The sequence below is a fragment of the Notothenia coriiceps genome, unplaced genomic scaffold (genome assembly GCF_000735185.1).
Source record: "Notothenia coriiceps isolate Sejong01 unplaced genomic scaffold, NC01 NC01_scaffold00037244, whole genome shotgun sequence".
NCBI lineage: Eukaryota > Metazoa > Chordata > Actinopteri > Perciformes > Nototheniidae > Notothenia > Notothenia coriiceps.
Genome location: NW_011369945.1, coordinates 7,038,752 through 7,046,518, shown reverse-complemented (window position 1 = coordinate 7,046,518; position 7,767 = coordinate 7,038,752).

Genomic DNA, 7,767 nt, shown 5'->3' with positions numbered 1-7,767 from the left:
GAGAACTACAGGGCTCTCACATGCTTACGTGGATATGATTTTCTTTTATTCATTCCTGAAATATGGCACATCAAAAGAAGAAATTATGTTGCACATCGATGATTGCCTGTTGGGCTTTTGGTACAGTCGGCTCCAGAAATATCGATCTAACTGGAATATAACTGAATACACACTCTTACATGCACACAACTGTTCATTACTTATGAATGAACTTGCAATCTTCTCAAAACCTCTCAGTGTTGCAGCCTTTGGGGAGAACACTTGGATAATACACTGCAAAATTGTTATGAGCTATTTAGTTGGATGTGTGATTTGGAGTTTAATTGATTTCTAATTATACGCCCTGGTGGGCGCATAATTTCATGCATAAAAAACAAAAGGGGTTGTTAGCAAGGGTTGCTTTAGAATGCATTAGGATGCGCTGCTTTGTTTTCCCTGTAATTACACACTTCACTCATCTTCCTGCACACACACACACACACCTTTTAAAAATGTATTTAGAGAGCTAGGTAATTACTTGTTTTCCCTAAAACTAACAAACAACTGAGTAAGTACTTTCGAACAAGAATGATTCATTCAAACTAAAAGGACAAACTATATTCTCAGTTGGAATTAAAATCACTAAAAGTATAAGCTACACTCAACATCAGTCAATTTAACCCTTCACTTCTTCATAAAGAAGAGGAATAAATGTGCTTATTCAGCCTGACTCATCCCTGGCTTCTGCTCATCCTCTCGTGAAGCTAAAGAGCTTGTGAAGGTTGAGATACTGTTGAGTGGTGTTAAGTAAGAAGACAAATGGCCCTCTGGAAGAGCCCGGCTATAAAGGTTAATTACATTTCTTAACACAGCGGAGTGAAGGGTTGCAGAAGAGGAGGAGACTGCAGGAGGATGAGAGGGGGGGGATCAGTTCAGAGAGCTGCTATTTAATGACAGAGAAGAGGAAGACCATTCTAAATTCTATATTTTGATGTAGTTGGATACCACCAGGATTTGCAGCATGTTGCTAATAAAAGCAGTCTCTTGAAATGAGATTTGATATTTCTGTCTCTATAGTAGCAGTATGGCTCTTTACACCTTAATATGACACTGTTTATTTCAGCCCCTGCAAACAAAGCACCCTGATGGATGCTTTGAATAGTGTAGCACCCAGGTTGCTCCGACCGTTATGTGGGTGGGATCTAATATAATTACTCTGAATGAGCCAGTGGAAAAGCTATTTTTGACGTCTATTCATTTTCTGGAAAGTTCCCTTGACAACAGTCTGATGTGCCTCGGCCCTCTGATCTTTTACGTCCCCCAAACCCCACGGAGAAAAAAAAAGACTTTTGTCTGCAAACCTGCAAATGCCAAAGTGTCAAGTAATTTGGCTTCTTGGAGAAAAATGACGCAAATGGTTATTTAGATCAAGGTTCTTTATTTTTGTCATACGAACATGGCTACAGCGTAGCTATACCGATGAAATTCTTAGGTCACAGGCTTCTCCAACAGTGCAACACAACAACAGTGCAAGTATAGTACAGAAAAATAGTGAAATAGTGCAATAAGAGTCTGCAAGTTAAGTTGAAAGCTAGCTTCTCGCCAAAAATGTCACATTCTGGTTGACCCCTATTTTATCCTACAATAAAACCAAAATGAAGGTAACTCCAGACAGTTTTCCCTTCATTTTTGATTATTGGTTATGACATTGCTGTTGTGCAATTCCATGTAAGTGCAATATCTTACAATTATCATGACTGGCTGCAACCTCTTATGTGTGCTGTAACATTGTATCTTCAAAAAAGTTTATACTTTTACTATTCACCACTGTTATCTGGCTAATTCTACATTACTTTTTACATGTTCCACTTTTCCATTCCGATTTTTATCATTCATTTGTGCATTTTTTATTTAATACTGTACTGTTTTTTCTATTTCCCATTTGGTTGGGACCCAAAGACTTAGATGTAAGAGATTGTGTTCTTTTGGTTTCTATATTACATTTAATTTGAAACTAACACTTTCACTCTTTGGATCTAGTTATTACTTTGGAAGAAATTTTTGAGCTTCATCACCATATCTTTGTATCATGATGCTTGCTCTTTTGTAAAGATTAAATAATAATCAAATAATAATAAAAAACATAAAATCCTATTACCGTGCTGCTCACCATCATCTCACCATAATATCTATCTTATCATTCCTCTCACAATGCAGTGTTTACTCTCTGCCCAGTTCCTAATATCATAAAGAAACAGTCTACTTTCTCAGCATTTAAGGGCCCAAACGTAATATGACATGAACCCGATGATGCTGGAAAATGCTTCAAGGCTGTAACCTTTCTCTTTCTTTTTCCATCACAGGGAGAAAGTGGATTAGCAAAGAGCGAAGCACATCGTTGAAGCTCTCTTAACAAAGTCCTGGTGAGCAAATTACATGCATTGCAAATTACATATGTGTGATCTTTAACGTCTGTAAAACATAAATATATAGGACTATATCAGCCAGGCATTAAACCTTAACCCTTTAAAGAAAAATAAATATATTGTTGTCTTCTTTTTGGATGGCTATTTAAAAGTGTTACTTAAATAACCTAATAGCTGCGCAACTAAGGTCCATTTAAAAGGGGGCAATATGTCAATGAATTTAATGATTTAAATGTAAACAGGTGTTCAAATGGACATTGTGTCATCAAATGTATGTACATATTATTTTATTTATTATTAGTGATCCACTCTGGTATAGATGCTGTCAATGGCATGTGTGAGTATTGTCATGTCAAACTTAATGCATTAAGGCAAGTGTGGGCGGCAGTGTAGCCAGGGCACATCAGTCAGAGCAACACGTAATCACTCTCAGGTTAGAGAGTTGACCTATGGACTAGAAGAGTGTGTGTGAATACAAACAGAGCTAAATTGACATACATATAATTCATAAATGTGGGGGGAAGGACTGTGTTTGCATCCTCTTCTGATATTAAAAGTCATGCAGAATGGTAAATAGTAGGAAAGAGATGGAGAAGTAGAGCAGTCAGGCGGGAATCAGGAGGGATGAGGGGGTGGAGGCCTGGAGGTTGATGGTCCTTAAGATGAGAAACAACATTTGTGGTCGGCACCAAGGACCACAGTGTGCCTAAGGTAAAGTAGACCTTTCTATTAGAAGATAAATGAACTCTGACTCAGTTTATCCCTCAGGTGTAGAGCCATCCAGTCGTATATCAGTGTGAGGAATAACTAACCCGATGGTGGTGACCAGAAACTGCTACTTGAAGCACAAAAATGCTTGTTTGCATGTTTTTGTAATAAAGCTAGAGCCAGGGGTCGATTAGCTTAGCACAGTATAAAGACTGAAAGCAGGTGGGAACAGCTAGCCTGGCTCTAATGTTGTGCTTTTACAGGGAGGTATACTTGCAGAAACTAGCAGCCTGTCTGTGTGTAATGTGCTCCTAGTGTGGGGGAGAACATTGTGACTGAATGACTTGAAGTGACCAATTTTCTCATCGGGGAGGCTTGGAGAGCTGAACATAAAATCCCAAATGAAATGACACCTGAAGGTTTCTTTCTAGAGAGTCAGGACTTACAGTCTACTTACAATTATCTGGTGTTGTCCAAGCTGTTTAACTAAAACTAAACTAAAAACAACAAACATGCTAAACAAAGTAATGAATAAAGTCAACTTCACACCGATCTCCTTTGTTTACTTCTGTTACATATCTAACATCACTAACGCTTCTATTGTGTTCGGCTCAGGGTCGAGGCATCTCTAAGCGGTTGACCAATCACAACAGAACCGGCCAGCTAACCAATCACAGCAGGCTGGGCTCTGGTTTCAGACAGAGGGTGAAAAGAGGTGCTGAGGCACAGGAAGTATCATCATCAGCTTTATTTAAAGAGACTCTTGGTCCATTATTAAAAGACATACAACACTCAAAAATAAAAAATAAAAAACGCAGTTATACCAATGTTTCCACAGAGGTGACTGGTATCGTACAGCACTGAGACACGGATTTGACAGTAGCATAATGACAGAGTTATGAGAAGCATTCAATCGACAGATGAATTTGTACATCAGATTTCTCAAAAGAGCATGGAACGTGTTGACTCGTGCTTACAGAACATTTCACTTGCACTGCACCACCTTGGTTTTCTAAGCAGTATAATATATATAATATATAATATATATGTAAGTAAATGGTAAATGGACTGTACTTATATAGCGCTTTATCCAGTCTTTAAGACCCCTCAAAGCGCTTTACATACTACATGTCATTCACCCATTCACACAGAGCAGTGTACCTACTGTAACTCTAGGACCTAACATTCACACACATTCACACACCGTTGGCCATGCCATCGGGAGCAACTCAGGGTTAAGTATCTTGCCCAAGGATACATCGACATGTTGACTGCATGGGCTGGGATCGAACCCACAACCTTCTGGTTGAAAGATGACCACACTCCCTCACAGCCACAGTCGCCCTGACTAAGTCAGCATAATAACTGTTTTGAATGTATGTGACAGATCATCAAAAAATATAGTTTATCTTGTTACATTGTTTCAGGAGCTCTANGACCAATTTTCTCATCGGGGAGGCTTGGAGAGCTGAACATAAAATCCCAAATGAAATGACACCTGAAGGTTTCTTTCTAGAGAGTCAGGACTTACAGTCTACTTACAATTATCTGGTGTTGTCCAAGCTGTTTAACTAAAACTAAACTAAAAACAACAAACATGCTAAACAAAGTAATGGATTTAAAGTTGAGCTCACCTGGTATATTATCATCTCTTTTGGCTCGGTCATCCCTGATGTCGCCAGACTCAAACTCCACCACAACCCCCCCACACTGAGTCACCTGCTCGCTGGGGCATTTCCTAGTGTAGGATCAAAGGTTAAAAGAACGGTTGCACTCTTGTCCCATTGTTGATACTACAGCGTGTCATTATTGAAGGTCACAGCATCATCATACTCATCATCATCATCATCATCATCATCATCATCATTTCTTTATTCAAAGAGACTCTTGGTCCATTATTACAAGTAATACAACACTCAAATATAAATTAAAAAAGGCAGTTATACCAATGTTTCCACAGAGGTGACTGGTATCGTACAGCACTGAGACACGGATTTGAAAGTAGCATAACGACAGAGTTATGAGAAACATTCAATCGACAGATGAATTTGTACATCAGATTTCTCAAAAGAGCATGGAACGTTTTGACTCGTGCATTACAGAACATTTCACTTGCGCTGCACCACCATGGTTTTCCAAGCAGTAAACGCAAACAGTCATTATATGCAACCTGGAGCTTCCGGAGGCTCGCCTTCTTATACTTGACCCACAAGGGGGCAGTATAGAGAGGAGTGCAATAAGCTCTAAAGAGGTTAACCTTAACCTTATCTGAACACCAAGAGAATTTTCTAGCCAACATGTTGGCTTGCATATATAAGATACGCCGCTGTCTATACATGTCATCATCATCATCAGCCATTTCATCTGTGATGATGTGTCCCAGATACTTTGTTTTACAGCAAACAGACAGCACCTGTCCTGACAGACAGAATGTTGGAAAACAAAGGTTCTTATCCCCTTTTGCTCTGCAGATCATTACAGTGCTCTTCTTAGCATTGTACTGTATTTCACGTCAAATTTGACTCCGTAATCAGAACAAACATTTAACAACTGTTGAAAACCAGCACTGCTAGGAGAAACAATTGCCAGATCATCAGCATACATAAGATGGTTTACAATCACATTACCAATCACACACCCTGTTTTACAGACACTTAAATCATCTGATAGATCATTCATATATATATTAAAAAGGCATGGTGAGAGGAGCCCCCCCTGTCGGACTCCATTACTAACACCAAATGGCGCCGAGACTGCATTCCCCCATTTTATCCGCATGCTCTGGTTGGCATACCAATAAGCCAGGATCCTTATTATACTGTTGGGCACACCCCTTTGTCTCAATTTTAAAAACAGTTTATGATGGTTAACTCGGTCAAAAGCCTTAGAGGCATCAATAAAAACCAATTAGAACAGTGGAATTCTGTCTTCTATATGTTTCTACCATTTCCTTCAAAGCATAGATGCATAGCTCAGTACCATGCTTAGCCTTGAAGCCAAACTGGTTATCTGAGGTACATAAATAAGAACATAGTCTATCTAACAAAATTCTTTCCAGGACTTTGGATAACACACAGTATGAACCCGATAATAAGCATAATATGTCCTCTTTAAATATATGCAGTACCAATGCTGATGGCTCAAGTAGTTGAAAACATAACGCCAGCAGCAAAGTATGTAGTGAAGCTCTCACAAAGACATCACAGAAGCATCACTCCAGCTGTCATTTCTGACATTTATTCCATGTCAAGCTCGTGTCCAAGGTATTTATAAGTCACTGTACAGTCTCCTGATGACATTTAATGTCACATGGCTGCTGACGTGAAGCTCCTTATCCGTGATGGTTATTTTCCAGATTTCTGAAATCCAAAATGGTGCAGGACTAGTTTCTGAGTTAAATACAGTAATCACTTTCACAGTGAATGAAGGAAACTTTAACACATTCTCACTCTGTCATCCACCTACACACAAACTGCGTGAGAGTGGAGGAGGTGGGCAACACAATCTCATAGCGCACTCCATAATTTGTCATCTTCTATTAGGATGGAGGATAATAGATGGAGAGTGACAGTGATATTAATTGCTTTCCTCCTCCTTGTCAGCCAGAGGTTAGGTGAAAAGACAGCAGCAGTTGAGATAAAGAAAGACAGAAAGAAAGAAAGACAGTACTTTCACATTACACAGTTTCCACAAGGACTGAAATTGCACAATGCACCTTTCTTCTTATTTACTTCCTCTTAGTTGTTTTCATAGCCCATTCAGTTTTGTACGTTCAACCAAATCCATCTACATCAGTGTTTATGTCTTTGTTTTTTATTGCTTTGTGTCATTACTGACCCTTTGCATGATCCTCTGCATTTCCAGAGAGCTTATTTTCCGGAGGAGAAATCGTGACGTCACATTCTTGCTTGTCTTTGGTCATCTGGCTCCAGTTAATTCACATAATCTGTCATGCAGCATATTTGAATTAAGCCTTGAAGTGTCATCATTGCTTCCAATAGAAAAATATGCAAAACAACTGCAGTATTATTATTTACACTTTTTTACTTTTTTTTTTTTTACATATAATTGTAAAGCAATACATGATTGTCACTAAAAGCCTTGTCTCTACATTACAATAAAATATAATTGATTAATTAATTTGAATAACAATTCAAGTTAGTAGCTATTAAAGGCATAAAAAGACAGAAATGTATAATTCTTTCTTTAATAGAAATGTTTCTTCTGTCCGTAAAGTGTCCAAACCAGGCTTTTCTGGATAAGCGCATTTTTAGTCCATGTCGGTTTCAGTTGGATTATTTGTCACAGTTGCTCCGATCAGATCAGTCTCCTCCATCTTGTAGATTATTTACGACTTTTGAATCCACATAAACACATCGGCAAAATCCAGCTTACTTTGAGCATGTGTTTTAAACAGTTTAATCCCTTTGTGAATTGTTTCCACTTGCGCCATCCTTTAATTTCTTCATACAGCGGGAATCCAAATGAATGAATCCTGAGTCCAATAACCATCAAAGTCACTCCAACAGTGCTCCTTAATTACGCTTTCATCCTCCTTTAACAAAATACTACACATTCATCCAGTTTGTGACGGTAGTTGTAGCATTTTTGAGACTTTTAAACTTTAATTACCGCTGTTGCACACACCCCCCCC